Here is a 20,709-nt window from a genome sequence, read left to right as displayed (position 1 = left end):
CATAAGAAATGTAAGAACTTTAGCCACAGCCAATAGCACCTACTTTGACAGTAACAGAAGCAAGCATCCGCCGATGCTGCCAGACCTGCTGAGTTTTTCCAGGTATTTCTGTTTCTGTTTTTGTTTTGGATTTTCACATCCGCAGTTTTTTGTTTTTATTTTTGTTTTTAGCATCAAGCTAAACTTGACATCCGAGACAACTACAAGTACCAGAAAGCTCGGCATTCGCGCAGTGGATTATGGGGAAGGTAGGCGGGACATAAGGGTTTTCCAATCAGACGATGTTGGACGCGACCCGCATTGTGACGAAATTTGAAGAGCCTGGCCGTGAACCAATGGAACCGAAGCAAGGACAGGAGAGCAGGCGACGCCCTGCCGTCGAGTGGAGGGCGCTGTCCAATGGCAGAAGCACAAATGGGGGGGGCGGGGATGTGGGCGTGGCCTGTGGATTGTCGGCCGGAGTTGACTCGGCCGGTTGCGATGGTACAGTGCGACGTAAGAGGTTGCTGCAGTAATGGAGGGAGGAGGAGGAGCTGCTGCCGATTGCTCCTGATTCAGGAGGAGGAATTTAATTTATTTATTATTCTGAGGATTTCTTTCTTTCTCCCTTTCATTCCCTCCCCTCCTCCGCTCGCTGGGAGATGAAACAAGTCCGGTTATAACGTGAAAGGGGGAAGCGGGGCCAGGTTGGGCCGGGTGAGTGATTAACCCTGTGAGCGGTGGGGATGTTGCTGCTGCTCAGGGTGATGTGATGCTGCTGAGGATGATGTCGAGCTATCTCACAGGTAAGCTGCTTTATTGAAGCCATTGCTTTTAGTCACTGATACACGGGGTGGGTGGACGGGGAGAGAGGCTGAGTTAATGAGCCTAACAGGACAGGGAGCCCTATCCTGATAGCTCTTCAAGTCTGATCAATACGTTACAGTGGATGGGGAGACAAAGATGTTGCTTATGTGAATGTGTGTTTTCTTCTCAGGTTAATTTTGATTTTAGTTTCTGAGCATTGAGTTTTTTTTATTTAGAGTTTTCACTGATTCCTCTTCATTTGGGATTAATTGATTTCCCTGAAGGGAGTCTTGAGAATGAGCCTGGCCTGCTCTTTTTTCCCTGGGTTTCTTAAACCACAACCTGCTGATTCATAATCTTTTAAATACATATATTCCAGTACTTTGTTTATATATAGGACCAGATCCAAGCATAACGCTTAGGTCTGGTCCTATATATAAATTAAGCCCTCCTATTGTACCCGATCATAATTTAACCGCGCCTTTTCTCCCAAGTTGTGTTTGACACGCATTCTGTAGCCACTCAGCATTGATCTGTGCTTTCTGCTGAACACCTTCCCATCCCCAATCCTCTGGGCCATTGTAATCTCTAAACGCAGGCATTATTTGCAGTGCGTGTAAGGAAGGCCTCGCAATTCCTTTTTGGGGAAACGATTTGCAGGATTGAGCAATCCACCCTCCCCTTTCCCAGATATTTTGAGGGCTTCAATCTCCGATCGTACAAAGACATTGACCTTGAGGCAACACAGTTGCATTTGCTTAGAACTAATTGAAAGTGAAGCAGCCGCAGCAATTGATTTTTTTGCTGTTGTTGTTGGTGGGGAGGAACACTTGGCCCTGACAGGACGAGATGTTCTTACAATGGATCCGTGAAATAAGCAACGATGATGGAGCTGCCATTGGCCGAAATGGTGATGCCGCAGAAAATGCAATTCCACTGCAATATTATTGCCTCATGGTGTATTCTGTTCATGCGTTTGCGTCATTAATGTGTGCAGAGGCATTTATTTGTGTCGGTTCAGTGCCTGATGATTTTTCAGATAAAAGGAATGTATTTGGATTGCTGTATTTTCAAAATGACATGTGCACTTATTTGTATTCTGTCCTAAGTGGTTAGATATAGCACTCTCTCGTGGCTTGAGTTTATGCATTCGGCTATCATACAATATAACACATTAGATAAAATCGAAAATAACGTCCAGATAACACATTAACTAACCCTGGACCTGCTGTTGAACAGCATTGTTGGTTACTGAAAATTTAAATTTAAATACTGAGTGGAGTATATTGAGGCTTGATTTTAAAACAAACTTTTTTTGGTCTGAAATGTATAGACTATTGTATGAGTGAAAATATTTTTTTCATTGTTTATTGAATTTTTAATTCAAAATACAAAAATAACCTTCATGTTCATATGGTGTAAACAGACTGACAAGTCATGGATAATTATAGGTGTATAAAATTTAGAAAAATTTGCATGCATTTTGTTGAATTAAGTCATTGTGGCTTGTTAACTTTTCAGTGTTCTTCAGACAAAGTATAAATGGAAACTGAGCAAAGTCATCTTGGCTTTTGTGCCCTAATGTTTTGACTACCATTTTCCAGACCACTAAGCAAGTTGATGCTGTCAATCAAGAGTGATTTTTAAATGTATTTTAAAACCTCCAGCTTTTCCTGGACTATGTCATAATTCTTTGCTTAGGTCTGTCCGGAATAATCAATTGTAGATAATAAATTGGATGAAATCTACAAATGGAGTGGTAGTTGGTGAGGTTTATGTGATTCTTCTGAATTAGGCATGCCCCATGACTACTGGCAAGACTTCTTTTGAGGTTCCTGATTAGGGTATGCCAAAGGATACTGGTAAGGTTTCTGTTAGGGCCCAGAATCAGTTAATAATTGTCTTTGCTGCAGTGCAAATAGTGCTTGAAGGGGACCAGATATGAGATTTAAGTTTGGATGACCAACATAGATACAGTTCTGAATTTTTACAATTTAAGACTTTATTATATCTTATTTGGTACCTGGGAATGCTTGATAATTTATTCCATATTCATTTAGTCCATATCCATTAAGTCCATATTCAGAAAAAGTTAATATTCAGTAACAGGTAGTTGAGGTATGAAGATGTCCAATGGTTGGGTAAGTCACCAGCTCCAAAGCAAATTTGTTCTCCGAAAATACTTAATCATTCTGTTACTGATTGTATGCTAACAGACATTAGGTGAGTGTCTGTGAGGGTAATTGGGAAAGGCAGTGATAACATGGATCAACATCAAGATTTGAACCCATGCCCTTGATGTTTGCTTCAGTTAGTTAGCAGTTTTCTAGTTTTATATTCATCTTGTAACTGGAGGCTGATCTTTAATAGCATCTATTTTAATGATGGCCAACATGAACTGATTGTGAGCTAGGGATGTGATTTTGGCTACCTGCTTATGAACATACCTGCCAAGGATTTTGTAACTACCATGCTCGTTGAGTCACAGTTTTATTCTAAGCACAGTGTACTTGGTAATTATTCTGTTAAGGGTGATCAGTATTTTGAAGCCTGTGAGGTAAGAGAGCTTCCAGGCAAGTTAAAGTAGATAAGCAAATGTCAGAATATTTAGTTATCAATGACAGTAGATCTACAGAAATTAAACATTGGCCAAATGTTTTATGACACTGATCATTGGGTGAGCTGCAGCTACCAGCCACAGATGGTGGATAGCCACATCAAATGTAACAAATCCAATTCCTTCAATTGAGTTTAATGGTGATGTGTTGGAAAATGTCCCTTACTTCCCATATCATGGAAGCTATCCATCCTAAAAAAGCTGACATCAATGAATAGGAATACCACTGAATTCATTGTACTAACTCACCCATGGAATCCTAATATCAGACCTGACACAAAACTCGTAGTCTATTGGGCATTGTTTCTTCCAACACTTATTGATGGTACTATAGCTTGGATAACTTATAGACACCATATCAAGGCCCTAGAACAACAAGATCAACACTGTCTTGGAAGGGTCTTGTGAATCGGGTGGGAAGACAAAAGAACAAACATGAGCATCCTCCAAGATTCGGATGTGCCAAGTATAGAGGCGTTAATAATCTCACATCAGCTGAGATGGATGGGACATGTTGTCAGAGTGGCCCACTCAAGGCTGTCTGGGCAGGTGCTATACTCAGAGCTACATCAGGGAGTCTGTTCATATGGGGGCTAAAGGAAGTGTTTCAAAGACATTCTCAAAGGCTCCGTGAAGGTCTGCTACATTAACATCAACACATGGGAAGCAGATAACTAATCCTGACCAAAATGGTGATCCATCAACAAAAACTGTGTCACGACCTATGAGAGAAGCTACTGAGAGAGAAAGGAGAGAGAGATGGAAAGAGAGGGCAGCTGCTTGAGCCCACCACCTCTACTGGCTGATAACTTCTGTCTTCACTGTGGAAGATCCTGTAGGGCCTTAATAGGATTCACACCATCTGTGAATCCACAGCTAACACTGACATCACACTTAAACCCAGCCATCTGCATGGAAGAATTATCTTCAACATGAGGGATTGCCAACGATGATGATGATTGACATTGATCAATAACCTTCAAGCACATAGATTGATAACCCAAACTATAAAGCTGTTGTGTTCTAAATGGAATAGACTTCAGTCAGTCCCAAAAAATAAGGTTACGTTAACTTTAAAGAAAATGTCATCCTTTTATATTTGAGGGATGTGCAACAAAAGAGGTTCTAGTGTAAAACCTTGGGGAAGCCCTGCATTATGTTTAGTACTGTATATCAAAGTGACCCACCTCCATTGTCTTACACATTTTGAATATAGGCTCTAAAATGAACCTCTTATGCCATTTGTGTGGCTAGTGTTTGAATGTGCTCGTCAAATATCGACTTGTTGAGGTTGGAGCCAGCACCAAATAAATATTACATGTGGTTATAACACATCATTTGCACAACTGTAATGGTCTGACTTGGTTTCACTAACTGAACAGAAGCATGTCATATTGTCTTTGGTGAAATTGATGACCCCTTTTGGTTTTACTTTTTAGGGATGGACAATAAATGTTGGCCTTGCCAGCAACACCACACCCAATGAACGAATTAAAGGCTTCCCTTTCCTGCATTAATCCAGTCAAACGTGTAAAGAAAGAACTTGTGTTTGTATGATTATAATCTGAGAACATCTGAAAGCACTTTACAGTTGGTGGATTACTTTTGAATTGCAGTCACTGTACAGCAAATGAAAGCATAGAAGGTTCCCACAAACAGCAAATGAATCATTGAGGAAAGTCAATCATTTTGGGTGGCGTTGGTTGAGGGATGTTTGTTAACAAGTGTTGGGAAAACTCTCTGTTAATGTTGTAGAATATTTTATATGCACTTGAGAGCAGATGGGGTTCCTTGGATTGATGTCTGATCTAAAAGAGGCAGCACTCCCTTTAATTACTGTGCTGCAATGTCAGCCCCCATGGGTTATATGCTCAAGTCCCTATTGGGGTTTCAACTTGTGGCCTTCTGACCTGGTCAAGATTTAGTAACAGCTTGGTTTATTTGGTACCAAGGTTGAGAAAAAATGGGAGAGGGTTAATAAAACATGTAAATATTTTTCAGCCTTTTTTCCCTATTACATCAATAGATCTTGGGCTAAGAATCTCCCTACATAGTTTTGTGGCATTTTGCCAGCTTTTAGACCTGCTTTTGATAAACGTAGTTCATGTGCTTGTGTTTGGAAAGATGTTTTACTGTAGTGCTGGGACAGGAAGTACTGATGATTGGCTTTAATTACAGCAATTATTGCAATTTAATGTTGTAATTGTACTTTAGCCTTTGGGTTTACCAGAGCACCAGGAAGATGATTGGCTGCTAGTGACGCTATTCTTTATTATCATAGTTAGTCTGCAAAAGCAACATGGGGATTAAGCTGCTTGTAAATTGTGCTTTGCTTATTCCCCCAAAAAACACTACCTGTATTTCGATGTTCCTTAAGTAAAATTGAAGTGAAAATCAGCGTACTGGTGACATCTAGTTCACATGATGGCCTTGATGGTAAAGGATTGATTTTCATTAAGAGAGCCGGGTCTAATTGATTTATAGATTCTTGGTCGGACATGCTGAATGATGAAAGTGTTCCCATCATTGGGGAAAATAAGTAAAAATTAAGACAGTGCAATACATTCAGCATTGCTCTTGTTGGTTGAGCGTACAGGAGTATTGTATTGACAGTTATAATCTTCTAGTGCCCCAATTTAACAATTGAATAGATACCATATGGAAGTGGCAAGATACTTGTCAGAGGAAACTCCCAAACCTGGTTGTGAAGAAGACATTAAGACGAGGGTGCTTTGGAAGAGACTGTTTATTGCTTGCCACAGAGCTTACTTCTCCACTCAAACACCGGACACCCAGTGCTGGCTGACTCTTCTTAATTAGATTTGTATATAAACTAATCAATACCCAACACCTGTTCACCTTATTACCTTAAGCTACAGGGTATTTCACATCCATTAACAAAACCTAATGGATACCAACAGATTCCCCTCTTTTTAAATTAAATTGACATGCAAGCAATAACTATCCATAAGAAAAAAATGCAAAATTATAATACATGTTATCTTATAATACAATCAAATCTTTAACATACTCCATATTCTCCAGTCCCTGCCCCGTCTTGAAAGCAAAAAGACCCAAAAAATGTTGATAGGTTACAACATGAAAATTTCCGTGTTTTCATAATCCATTATAACACAAGGCGTCCCTCTTCAAGGATATCCAACAATTTCTTTGGACAAGCAGTCCTTTTTGTGAAACAATCCAATAACTGGTGACTTGCATCGACACATTTTATTTTTGAAATCTCCTTCCTTTCCAACATCTCTCTTATACTCGAGATCAATCCTCAACCTCTTTGTCCATTCCACAAAGTGTATTACGGAATTGTCCTAGAGCGAACAATCATCTATGTAGCATTTTATAGGCTCATTTTTCCCTGGTTGCTCTTTATATAGGCGTTCCTTTAAAATATTCGATAAATACATAGCCATATCTGTTGCTTCTACCAGCGCAAACTCCTCTGTGGCTAAAGTGCTTTTAACTGCTGTCTTTATTTTTTTTGATTCCCATGCTTATAATAAACATATAATAAGCAACGTTTATTGTTACTTCCCACTAAAAATATAATGAATCCTGCTGTATTCAAATAATCATTGGGAAGTTTAGCATGTGAGTTGTCACTAAAAACAACTAATTTCATCCCTCCTGGGTCACCCAGATCTGGAAATCTGAGCCTACATTGTTTAAATTTCTTCAATGTCTTATTTGCTTTAAGCACTTCCCCAACAATAGCATATTTCAGCATGGTGCTCAATTCTAATACATCATAGCATGCACCCGGTCTAGTTTCTGTGTATAACCAGTTTAATTGCCCAATTCAGCTCCTTAATTGATCTGCTTCTTCCTTGGTTGTAGTCTTCATTTTGTGAGGACCTGGCCCTTTTTATCAGGATCATATTAACATTCTCTAGGTAAGACTGTTGAGTTAGAGTTATTCCCAATTTAAGTCTGCCTAATTTCCAGCCCTATATACTTAAAAGCTCCAGAAGCCTGACTTCCAATTTTGAATTCCTTTTAATTTTATCTATCTCAAATTTCTCAATTGTCGCAGATTCCACCCTCACCAGGAAATCATCTACATGCATTAAAAAAATGCCTGCTAGTTTTCCTTCATAGTACCAATAAAACATTGTTGGATCAGCTTTTAGCTGAAGACAACCAGCTTCTAGTAGGGCAGACCTAACTGAAAAATACCATACCCTAGATACATATTCAGCCCATAAACACACTTATTTAGCCTCCATGATTTCTCCTTTATATCTCCAGTTTCTTTTGGAGGCTTGCAAAAATGCTGCTTTGACATCAATGGGTTTACATTCCCATGAGTATGCTGCTAAAGGTGCTAGGAAAATCTCCAAACTTGCTTTTCCCGCTGTTGGGGGTCTACTCTAACTTCCTGGTCATCCAGTTCCTCAAATCCCTGTTACAAGCCTGGCTTTAGCTTTATATTAACCATCAGGAAGTACTATCTCCGTACATATCCATCTATGGGTCAACGTTTGTTGGCATTTTTGTGTTAACGCCAAACTCTCTCCAACTGTCAAGTTCTTTTAGTTTTGCCTCCTTTACCAATTTATCATCTAACTTGTTAATAGCCACTAGAGCTTCTCTATCGCAGGTGCTCTTACTTCTTGTTGCTCCTCGCCTGTTCTTTGATCCTTGTTCTTGTTAAACTACATGAATTACTAGGTCTCCTGTCCCTATCTGGAGTACTACTACTTGATCTGTCCCTTTCTAGACTTCTTTCACAAGTCCTTTATCTTTTCCTTAGGCTATGATCACCATTAGGCCCACTGTCTGAACTTGCACTATGTTTCCTGGCTTTCCAAATGTTTCTGCCAATCTGTAGGTTTGATATTCTGCCCCTTGTCTTCGTACATTCAGCCAGTTTTTGTATTTCCTTGTGGCCTTTCCTGCCCTTCCTACTATGGTGGTTTCCCTCCACTCAGTAGCCTCTTCTAGCATCCATGCCACCCTAGCTCCAACTTTTGGTCGTTGATCTATGTGATAAATGGCACTCTCCTGATCTTCACTTTCACTTGGTCTACTCTCAGTTAGCCCATCATCTGTCACAGTCTGTTCATATGGGTCTGCCATATATGTGTATGAAGTGCATGGTGCATCTTTGGTTTCCATCGTCCGTTCAGATTCTATCAATTGTAATCAGTGCTAGTAAGCCGCGTGGAATGTATTCTGTTTGGTTACTGTGTTGCAAGACTATCATTTTGCCATCAGTGCTTAACTTTTCCAGGGCCCCTCCATTCTTTCTGCCCTCTCACTTTAATAATACGCCATGTGCCCGGGCTTAAAATTCTTTTCTGATGGCCTGATTCAATACCTCAGAGCTCTCCTGATTTTTTTTCTGAAATCTCCACCTTAATAAAAGCATGGTATTCAAATGTTCTGCAAGAATGGACCTAATGGTAGTCCCCTCCAAAGCTGGGGGATGGTCCCACATTATTGAAGGCATCTTCAGATTCCTGGGCTAAAATTTTTCGGAGCAAGTTGTTAATCATGGCATCATTTCTCTCTCATATCCCATTGTTAAAAGGACTTTCTGCTGCTGTATGTATTGCTACAATATTCAAATTTTCACACATACTCTTGAATTCATCATTGGCAAATTCTCCTCCATTGTCCATTAAGAATTTGGCTGGTGCTCCCAGCCCCGCTCCACCCAACTTTCCATTATCTTCCAAGCTCTGTTGCTACAGTTTCATTAAATTCTCTCACCAGTGGAAGACTTACTACTGGACATGAAGGTGTTCTCTTGTACTTTTAACAAATATCACATTTTTCACTAATATCCTCAACATGTCTGTTGTATTCCTCATCCAATACCCTTGCATCCTTTAACAGAATCTTCAACCTATGGCCAGAGGGATGTGCAAATTGTTGATTGTAGTTTTGTAATAATTAGCTTCTTTTTCTTTAAATCCCTAAATAGTTGCCATTAATAACTCTTCAACATTCTGCCTGTAGAAGATAGGCCTTAAAAGAATACAATAATGTCCCAGCTGTGTAAATTGCAAATCTACTGTTCTCCTAAAGACAACCGCTTTATCATGTTCATGGCCAACTTCATTTAGGCCTTTTTCATTGAAGGCTCACTTAGCAGTAAAGGTATTTCACTCGATGCTACATCAGTACTAATAAAATGATTTACTCCTGTTTATCACTGAATTACTATTTTTTAGTGATTTCAGCATGTTACTAGCACTGAGCCTGAAACAAGTAGAACTGTCATACTCTTTGACTTTACTTTGGCCTCCCTTACTTAAAGAATCCATGCAACATTTTAGCCAGTCCACTCCACATACCATGGATGTACACCCACTATCTAGAACTGAGCAATTGGACAAATCTGCTACAAGGATATTCATTACCGGACTGAAGCTTCTGGTGACCGATACCATTCCCTCTGGTCAGTATCGTTGTCCTCGTCTTCTGTGCCTTCTATGTCATGTATTGTGTCAAAAACCGTGTGTTTCATTTTTGGGCAAATCCACACGTAATAATAGTTAGAGTTTCATTTGAAGCACCTGTTGACCACCCCTTGGTTATTTCTAGGGTTCATCCTCCTCCTATAATTGCCCAATGCCCACTGCCTGTTATAGCTCTCAAAGGGGTCTTTGTCCTCATACTTTTTGTTTGTAATTCTTCTTTCATACAGACGTTTGACCCTATATTCAAACGGTCTCAATGCTGCTAGCATTGTATTCTCCATCTTTGGTGTCATCTTTGAAGAGCCTATTTGTGCCATGAAAGCGACTGAAATGAATGCTTTCCCAAAATTTTTTTTAAGGCTTCGGACATTTGATCCAAAAGTGTATGTCTCTCTTTGAACCTAACTGTGGTTAAAACTGAGCCTATCCATGTTTGATATCCTAGCACAGTCCAATAACGTAAAGGCAAATATTGATTCAGGAATTTCCAAGTGGAATCATTGCAACCTTGTATACAGTCAGTTAAATTCCATGATGTATTCTTCTATGGAAGAATCATCCATTTTTAAAAAATTTACCCAAGTCTGACCAAGCCTCATAGGCATTCAATAAGTCACTTTTCATGTACATTTTATCCATGAATTTCAAGAGAATGTCTAAACCTCCTTTGTCCAGTTCCTGAGTGTTTTTTTCTGAGAGCACTTTGTAGCAGATCTTGCTGCTGGTAGGAAACAAAAGCGCCAGAGCTATCCCTTGCTTTCTTTTCGGTAGTCCATGTCTCGACTTTACTTTTCCGTTGATCATGAAGTTCCGTTTTATAAAGCAGTGGTGGATAATCATATCTTGCCACCTTTATACCTGGTTTCAGTCGTCTTTCTTCAAAGAGTCTCCAATTGCCGTCTGCTCTCAGAAGAAACTCCAATTCTAACCTTCTGTCTGGAAGTAAATCTTGGTCTCCAATCTTCACTTTCAGGCAACCATCCTCTGCTACCAATATCAGAGGAAACTCCCAGGCCTGGTTGTGGAGAAGACATAGAGACTAGGATGCTTTGGGAGAGACTGTTTGTTTATTGCTCGCCATAGAGCTTACTTGTCCACCAAACACCCAGTGCTGGCTGACTCTTCTTAATTATACTCCGATGTTTATATAAACTAATCAATACCCAACACCTGTTCACCTTAATAGAATAAAAGGAAAGTAATAAAATAATAAACATCTTAATGGCCTGGATTTTGCATTTGCAATTTTGGCAAAACTGTTCACCATCATTGCAACTGTGAAGCTGACAGCAACTTTTAGCATCTGCATATGTGTGGTTAAATGTGGAAATCCACACGTTGCAGACAGTGATTCCCTGCTCCTCCACAATGTACTGAGTTGAAGTCCCCACAGATGGCAGTCTTTATAAATCACTTGAACTGATGTGAACTTTCCCTCTTGCACTGTAATATCACTGTTCATAAAAAAAAGCCAAAAATGTTACACCTGAATGATGTAACCGGGTTTTTAATACTGTAGAAAGCCATGACTACTGATGAACTACCTCTCTGGCCCCGAAAATAATTTTATATTTGTATAATGCCATTTTTCCATTATAATTCCATAATGTTTATTTTTTAAAATCTATCTTGGTATTTTAGCTTCAAATGTATACTTCCCAATTTTTATTTCACTGACTCAAATTTATAAGAAGTGACTAATAAACTGCATTTTACTTTCTGGTTTGCTGCCTGATAATTCTTCATTATGATTCCCTGGATTTAACGCAAGAATCAAACGAACCTGGGAAAAAGTGAAATTCAAGCTACATAGATCACTAGATCTTTTGTTGGCAGCTTTCTTTGAGGTTAGTGGCGAGTACCATCACTTTGCCACTGACTGCAAAATCTAGGCCAGTGTGTTTTGTCTTTTTTATAAGATGTAAGATATTTTTTGCGTATTATTAAATTGTAAGAAACACCAGGCCTCTGAGTACATTGTACAGTGTGCTGTAAATCAGACAGCAATATTGAATTATTCCAGTTTTCATTCTAGGTTGCAGTGTATATCTAACTATAGAGCTATATCTAACCTGTAATGTGCAGGTTGTTTTAACTATAATGTGCATTTTTAGCTTGGTAGCCATAGTCTACCAAATTATAATCACCTTATTTTGGATGCTTTAAGTCTCAATTTATTAGTAAATTGTGCTATTTCTGGAAAATGCATGGGGGGTGGGGTGGGTGGTAGCGGGGAGAGATCCTTTTTTGCACCAGTGTGAAATAAGTTCAGGAATCATTTCTTTGCACAAGCATCGTGGCAAGTAAAACTGATTACTGTGCACTGTCGGAAGAAAAGCAGCAACAATTTCAGTTTTATGTTTGGTAAGAATCAATATAACGCATTGAAGCGTTGCTGAACACAAGCTTGAGTTTTTCCATGATGTTAATCCTTTTTTCAGCTTCTGCTATTTTACTCGGAGTCGCCACAATGCTGGTTGATTGCCTTTCTCCATCTTCTCCAGTCAGTCACCCATTCTTCCAATCCTGATGCATTTAGAAACATAGAAACTAGGAGCGGGAGTAGGCCATTTGGCCCCTCGAGCCAGCTCTGCCATTCATTATGATCATGGCTGATCATCCAACTCAATAGCCTGCTCCCGCTTTCTCCTCATACTCTTTGATCCCTTTCGCCCCAAGAGCTATATCTAACTCCTTCTTGAAAGCATTCAATGTTTTGGCCTCAACTACTTTCTGTGGTAGCGAATTCCACAGGCTCACCATTCTCTGGGTGAAGAAATTTCTCCTCATCTCAGTCCTGAATGGTCTACCCCATATCCTCAGACTGTGACCCCTGGTTCTGGACTCCCCCACCATTGGGAACATCCTTCCTGCATCTACCCAGTCTAATCCTGTTAGAATTTTATAGGTTTCTATGAGATCCCCCCTCATTCTTCTGAACTCCAGCGAATACAATCCTAACTGACTCGATCTCTCCTTCTATGTCAGTCCTGCCATCCCAGGAATCAGTCGGGTAAACCTTCGCTGCACTCCCTCTATAGCAAGTACGTCCTTCCTCAGATAAGGAGACTGAAACTGCACACAATATTCTAGGTGTGGTCTCACCAAGGCCCTGTACAATTGCAGCAAGATATCTCTGCTCCTGTACTTGAATCCTCTGGTTATGAAGGCCAACCTACCATTTGCCTTCTTTACTGCCTGCTGCACCTGCATGCTTACCCTCAGCGATTGGTGTACAAGCATACCCAGGTCTCGTTGCACATTCCCCTCTCTCAATTTATAGCCATTCAGATAATAATCTGCCTTCCTGTTTTTGCTACCAAAATGGATAACGTCACATTTATCCACATTATACTGCATCTGCCATGCATTTACTCACTCACTCAGCTTGTCCAAATCACACTGAAGCTTCTCTGCATCCTCACAGCTCACCCTCCCACCTAACTTTCTGTCATCTGCAAATTTGGAAATATTACAGTTAATTCCCTCATCTAAATCATTAATATATATTGTGAATAACTGGGTTCCCAGCACCGATCCCTGCGGTACCCCACTAGTCACTGCCTGTCATTCGGAAAAAGACCCGTTTATTCCTACTCTTTGTTTCCTGTCTGCCAACTAGTTTTCTATCCATCTCAATACACTACCCCCAATCCCATGCGCTTTAATTTTACACGCCAATCTCTTATGTGGGACTTTGTCGAAAGCCTTCTGAATGTCCAAATAAACCACATCCACTGGCTCTCCCTCATCAACTCTACTAGCTACATCCTCGAAAAATTCCAGTAGATTTGTCAAGCATGATTTCCCTTTCATAAATCCATGCTGACTCTGTCCGATTCTGCTACTGTTTTCCACGTGTTCAGCTATTAAATCTTTGAGAATGGACTCTAGATTTTCCCCCACTACCGACGTCAGGCTGACTGGTCTGTAATTCCCTGTTTTCTCTCTGCCTCCCTTTTTAAATAGTGGGGTTACATTAGCTACCCTCCAATCTGTAGGAACTATTCCAGAGTCTATAGAATATCAGAAGATGACCACCAATGCATCCACTATTTCTAGGGCTACTTCCTTAAGTACTCTGGTATGTAGATTATCAGGTCGCGGGGATTTATCGGCCTTCAATCCCATCAATTTCCCCAACAACATTTCCCTACTAATACTGATTTCTTTCAGTTCCTCCCTCTCACTAAACCCTGTGTTCTCCAACATTTGTGGTATGTTATTATTGTCCTCCTTTGTGAAGACAGAACCAAAGTATGTATTTAGGTGGTCAACCATTTCTTTGTTCCCGATTATAAAGTTCCCTGTTTTTGACTGTAAGGGACCTACATTTCTCTTCACCAATCTTTTTCTCTTCACATATCTATAGAAACTTTTACAGTCAGTTTTTATGTTCCCTGCAAGCTTACTCTCATACTCTATTTTCCCCTTCTTAATCAATCCCTTGGTCCTCCTTTGCTGAATTCTAAACTGCTCCCAATCCTCAGGTCTGTTGTTTTTTCTGGCCAATTTGTATGCCTCTTTCTTGGATCTAATACTATCTCTAATTTTTCTTGTAAGCCATGGTTTGACCACCTTTCCTGTTTTACTTTTGCACCAGACAGGAATAAACAATTGTTGCAGTTCACCCATGCGCTCTTTGAATGTTTGCCATTGCCTATCCACCGTCATCCCTTTGAGTAACATTTCCCAATCCATCATAGCCAACTCCTGCCTCATACCATCATAGTTTCCTTTATTAAGATTCAGGACCCAAGTCTCAGAATCAATTACGTCACTCTCCATTTTGATGAAGAATTCTATCATATTATGGTCACTCATCCCCAAGGGGCCTCGGACAACTAGATGGCCAATTATTCCTTTCTCATTACACAATACCCAATCGAGGATGGCCTGTTCTCTCGTTGGTTCCTCAATGTATTGGTCCAGAAAAACATCCCGTGTACACTCCAGGAATTCCTCCTCTACGGTATTGTTACTAATTTGATTTGCCCAATTTATATGCATATTAAAGTCACCCAGAATTACAGATGTTTCTTTATTACATGCATCTCTAATTTCCTGTTTAATGCCATTCCCAACAGCGCCACTACAGTTTGGGGGCCTATATACAACCCCCACTAACGTTTTTTGGCCCGTAGTCTTTCTCAGCTCTACCCATACAGATTCCACATCGTCGGAGCTAATATCTTTTCTCACTGTTGCGTTAATTTTCTCTTTGACCAGCAATGCAACTCCACTGCCTTTTCCTTTTTGTCTGTCCTCCCGAAATACTGATATCCCTGGATGTTCAGTTCCCATCCTTGGTCACCCTGCAGCCATGTCTCCGTAATCCCGACTATATCATACCTGTTTACATCTATTTGCATGGTTAATTCATTGACTTTATTCCAAATGCTCCTCGCGTTAAGGCACAAAGTCTTAAGGCTTGTCTTTTTAACATTATTTGTCCCGTTCCCACTATTTTTCACTGAGGCCCTGTTTGATTCTTGCCCTTGATTTCTCTGACTATCACTTCTTATTCCCCTTTCTGTCTTTTGTTCTTGTCTTTGATTCCCCCTCCTCTGACTCCTTGCATAGGTTCCCATCCCCCTGCCATTTTAGTTTAAACCCTCCCTAACCACCCTAGCAAATGATCCCCCTAGGACATGCCCAGGTGTAACCCGTCCAGTTTGTACTGGTCCCAACTCTCCCAGAACCAGTCCCAATGCCCCAGGATTCTGAAACCCTCCCTTTCACACCATCTCTTCAGCCACGTATTCATCCGATATATCCTGCAATTTCTACTCTGACTGGCATGTGGCACTGGTAGTAATCCTGAGATCACTACCTTTGAGGTCCTGCTTTTCAACTTACTTCCTTGCTCCCTATATTCTGCTTTTAGGACCTCATCCTTTTTTTTTTAACCTATGTCGTTTGTACCAATGTGTACCACGACCACTGGCTGTTCACCATCCCCCTTCAGGATGTCCTCTAGCCGCTCTGAGACATCCTTGACCCTAGCACCAGGGAGGCAACATACCATCCTGGAGTCTCGTTTGCGGCCACAGAAACGCCTATCTATTCCCCTTACAATTGAATCCCCTATAACTATTGGATTCTGACACTTTTAGCTCCTCCCCTTTGCAGCAGAGCCAACCGCGGTGTAACGAATTTGGCTATTGCTGCTTTCTCCTGAGAGGCCATTCCCCTCAACAGTATCCAAAGCGGTATATCTGTTTTGCAGGGGAATAGCTACAGCAGATTCCTGCACTGTCTGCCTGGACCTCTTGCTTTGCCTGGTGGTCACCCATTCCCTTCCTGCCTGTGCAATCTTAGCCTGCGGTGTGACCACCTCTTGATACATGCTATCCACGATACTCTCCACCTCGCGGATGCTCCACAGTGTCCCCAGCTGCCGCTCCAGCTCCAAAACCCGGGCTTCCAGGAGCTGTACCTGGAGACACTTCCCACACACATGCTGGCCCCGGGCATTGGAAATGTTCCCGGCTTCCCACTTAGAGCAGGCGGAGTACGCCACGGCTTTGAGCTCTCCTGCCATGACTTACCCCATTAAATTAAATTAAACCTTTTGGAAGATACTTAATATCAATTACTCTCGGGCCCTTCTTCCCTGCTCCTCGTTGTTACAGAATATAGCCCCTACAAAAGATGAACCACAAAATAAGACCTTAAAAACTATATGCAATAAAAGTAGTAAATGCTTACCTGGCCGTCCTCACGGTACTCAAAGGATCACCTCGTTCCCTCCTCACCGAACTCCCTCAGTCACCCCTGCTCTCCCAGCTCCTCTGCGACTCCCGGCCCCCCCCTCGCGCTCCTCTGCAACTCCTGGCCCCCCCCTTGCGCTCCTCTGCGACTCCCGGCCCCCCCCTTGCGCTCCTCTGCGACTCCCGGCCCCCCCCTTGCGCTCCTCTTCGACTCCCGGCCCCCCCCCTTCGCGCTCCTCTGCGACTCCCGGCCCCTCCCTCGCGCTCCTCTGCGACTCCCGGCCCCCCCCCTCGCGCTCCTCTGCGACTCCCGGCCCCCCCTCGCGCTCCTCTGCGACTCCCGGCCCCTCCTCACGCTCCTCTGCGACTCCCGGCCCCCCCCTCGCGCTCCTCTGTGACTCCCGGCCCCCCCTCGCGCTCCTCTGCGACTCCCGCCCCCCCCTCGCGCTCGTCTGCGACTCCCGGCCCCCCCCCTCGCGCTCGTCTGCGACTCCCGGCCCCCCCCCCGCGCTCCTCTGCGACTCCCGGCCCCCCCCTCGCGCTCCTCTGCGACTCCCGGCCCCCCCTCGGTGCTGCTGACTGCCTGTCCCAGAATCGCTCTCTCCTCCTTAAGTCTCTTGCCATTGAATTTTTTCATTTGGTCTTTAGGCCTTCCTCTTTTTCCTAGCAGTCACTTCTCCATCACTCATCTCACCATATTCCCCCACCTCTCTCTCTGCAACGTATGACCATCCAATTTCAACCTGTTCTTGGCTACTTTCTTTGATGCTTCCACAAACTTCACTGACCATCTGATGTACTGATTCCTGATTTTGTCGTTTCTCATTACTCCACACATCCATCTCAGCATCCGCATCTCATTAGTATCCAATCGTTCTTCCTCTCCTCTTGATGTTATCTAAGTTTCTGCATTATATAACAAGGCAGGCCTTACAACTGTCTTGTAGTTTTTTACTTTCAGTTTAACATTTCTTCTAATTATTCTTAACAGATCTAATTCAATTTCCATTCCCATACTTCCATCTTTTGCCACTGCTGACCCCAGATACTTGAAACTACTTACTTTCTCCAGGCCTTCACTCAATCTTTACACCTTCACCCTGATCCTTTTCCCTAGGCTCAAAGTGACAGTCCATATATTGGGTCTTTGTTCGACTGATCTTCATACCCTTGTCTTCCAGTTCTTCAGATACTAGATCATGCTCCCATCATCCCCACTAAATAGTTCACTGTCATCTGCAAACATCGTTTATCATGGCACTTCCTGGCACACTTGCTCAGTTGGAACATCCATGACAATCAGGAAGAGGAAGGGGCTCAGTGCCGATCCTTGGTGCAATCCATTGGGCTCCGTGCCGATCCTTGGTGCAATCCATTGGGCTCCGTGCCAATCTTTGGTGCAGTCCAGTGGGCTCCGTGCCAGTCCTTGGTGCAATCCAGTGGGCTGAGTGCCGATCCTTGGTGCAATCCAGTGGGCTCAGTACCGATCCTTGGTGCAATCCAGTGGGCTGAGTGCCGATCCTTGGTGCAATCCAGTGGGCTCAGTACCGATCCTTGGTGCAATCCAGTGGGCTCAGTGCCGATCCTTGATGCAATCCAACTTTGACTTTGAAACTGTCACTCTCCCCTACACTGCTTGTTACTCTTGTCTGACGCTCATTGGTACATGTCTTGTAATAATCATACATATTTCTTGGGAATGCCTCAAATTCAAGCACACCTCCAGATTTCCTTCCTAGACACCGAGTCATAAGTCTTCTCTAGCTCAATGAATACTATCTTCATGTTGCATTGGCTATCTTTTCACCTCTCCTTTGCACTTTCTTCTTTATCCTTCTTGGTCCAATGGATAGTAATCCTTCCCCATTCCTCACAGGGTTCGGGCAGAAACCCTGTATGTCGCTTGCAGGATGTGCCCTAGCATGGGTGTCATCTCCATTCATTATAGCCATCATTTGGATTTACGGGTACTTTTACAGCCAGATGCCCTGACGCTCGCCCTCCCCATTAATTGACCTGGCACTGATGCATAAGATAAAAACAAAAAACTGCGGATGCTGGAAATCCAAAACAAAAACAGAATTACCTGGAAAAACTCAGCAGGTCTGGCAGCATCAGCGGAGAAGAAAAAAGTTGACGTTTCGAGTCCTCATGACCCTTCAACAGAACTGAGTAATATTAGGAGAGGGGTGAAATATAAGCTGGTTTAAGGTGGGGGGGAGGGGGCGTGGTTGTAGGCACTGATGCATGCTGGCTTGTCTGCATCCAGTGGCTGGGTTTTTTCCATGAATGTTAATTGAAGATTCTATATCTGAATTTCTAAGTTTTGTGAAGCAGTTTCCCATTGATCTACCACTCAATTTCATCTTGAAAATGAACAGTTCAGTCTTGCATCTGTGGGTATTATAGGTTGTTTTTTGATCTCTTGACTGAAAAACAACCAATACCCATAGGTTACACCACCTCCATCCTTGATTGTACCTGCATTTCCCACATCTTTTGTTAATTTGTCTTGAGCCTATCCAGAAGATTTTTGTCTCTCTTTGCTATCCAGACTTCCATATATTTTTCCATGACCAGGGATATTTCTCTCGCGATCACTTCCTTTGCATTCCTTTTTGTACTGTTCTTTATCCTCTTTGAACCCTGACTGTTTCCAATTCTTTAACAGTTCTTTCTTTTCTTTTCACTGCATATTGTGTTTTCAGCTCATCAAGCTTCTTTTCTAGCCTTTGTCCTCCTGATGATCTTTCATGCATTTCTTTACCAGTTTTCCTCAGCAAGTCTGCCACTGAGTTCCATCAGTTTCCATAAGACGTAGGAGCAGAAATTAGGCCATTCGGCCCATCGAGTCTGCTCCACCATTCAATCATGGCTGATAAGTTTCTCAACCCCATTCTCCTGCCTTCTCCCCGTAACCTTTGATCCCCTTACCAATCAAGAACCTATCTATCTCGGTCTTAAATACACTCAATGACTTGGCCTCCACAGCCTTCTGTGGCAATGAATTCCATAGATTCACCACTCTCTGGCTAAAGAAGTTTCTCCTCATCTCTGTTCTAAAAGGACTTCCCTTTACTCTGAGACTGTGCCCTCGGGTCCTAGTCTCCCCTACTAACGGAAACATCCTCCCCACGTCCACTCTATCCAGGCCTTTCAGTATTCTGTAAATTTCAATCAGATCCGCCCTCATCCTTCTAAACTACATCGAGTATAGACCCAGAGTCCTCAAACGTTCCTCATATGTTAAGCCTTTCATTCCTGGGATCATTCTCGTGAACCTCCTCTGGACCCTCTCCAGGGCCAGAACATCCTTCCTGAGATACGGGGCCCAAAATTGCTCACAATATTCCAAATGTGGTCTGATCAGAGCCTTATAAAACCTCAGCAGCACATCCCTGCTTTTATATTTCAGTCCTCTCAAAATAAATGCCTACAGTGTCTGCCATAAATTCTATTTCTCTTAACTGTCCCTACATCTGCTCTCTGAATTCCTCCTTCACCTGCAGGTCTTTGAGCTTTCACTACCTCATGTTCTGTCTACTTCCTCACCTTCTGTCATTTTTGTTTTCTTTGCAATTGGCTCTGCCATCAGCACCCTATGTTGGGTGGTCTGTACCTCGCTGGAGAAGATTTTGCAGTCTTTGCTTCCTTTGCACATTCTCTTACAACCACTATGTAGTCCAGTTGTGTTTCTCTACTACCACTGTAGTGTAGGTTAAGGTGATTTATGTGTTTTTGGTATCGGGTATTTAGCGTTGCCAGTTCTTTCTCCTCTGGTCACGTGATGCATAACTATGACTATGTTCCACTTTTGTTCTTGATTTCAAGCTTTACTTTGATTCTGCCCATTGCAGGCACCTTATCCTTCGTTTCTTCACATAGTACTACTCCAACACCATTTCTTCCTTCCACCCAGTCCATTGTAGTAAAGTTTCTATTGACCCCCACCCCCCCCCCAACCAATTTCTCTTGCTTTGCTAACCTTCCACTTTGTTTCCTGGCGACACATTTGTCTTTCTTTTCTCACCATCAGGTCTTCCCTAACAGGCTATCAACATTTAGACTTGCTATTTTGAGTTTGGTCATCTTTTCACCTTTTCTTTAGCCAACCTCTCTTACTGGATGGTGACCCTTGCCCATTCCT

At 42.3% G+C, this 20,709-nt stretch overlaps 1 protein-coding gene across 2 annotated transcripts in view; it reads left to right on the top strand.

Moving 5' to 3' along the window:
• Window positions 1–472: 472 nt before the first annotated feature.
• Window positions 473–20,709, top strand: part of LOC144693247 (tau-tubulin kinase 2-like) — a 313,940-nt gene continuing 293,703 nt past the window's right edge. For both annotated transcript variants that reach the window (XM_078562916.1, XM_078562915.1), the window contains exon 1: window positions 473–785. The gene's annotated coding sequence lies outside the window, so the exon portion shown is untranslated. The remainder of the gene's footprint in view (window positions 786–20,709) is intronic.

The sequence above is a fragment of the Cetorhinus maximus genome, chromosome 18 (genome assembly GCF_964194155.1).
Source record: "Cetorhinus maximus chromosome 18, sCetMax3.hap1.1, whole genome shotgun sequence".
NCBI lineage: Eukaryota > Metazoa > Chordata > Chondrichthyes > Lamniformes > Cetorhinidae > Cetorhinus > Cetorhinus maximus.
This window is presented reverse-complemented; position numbering and strand designations above follow the sequence as displayed.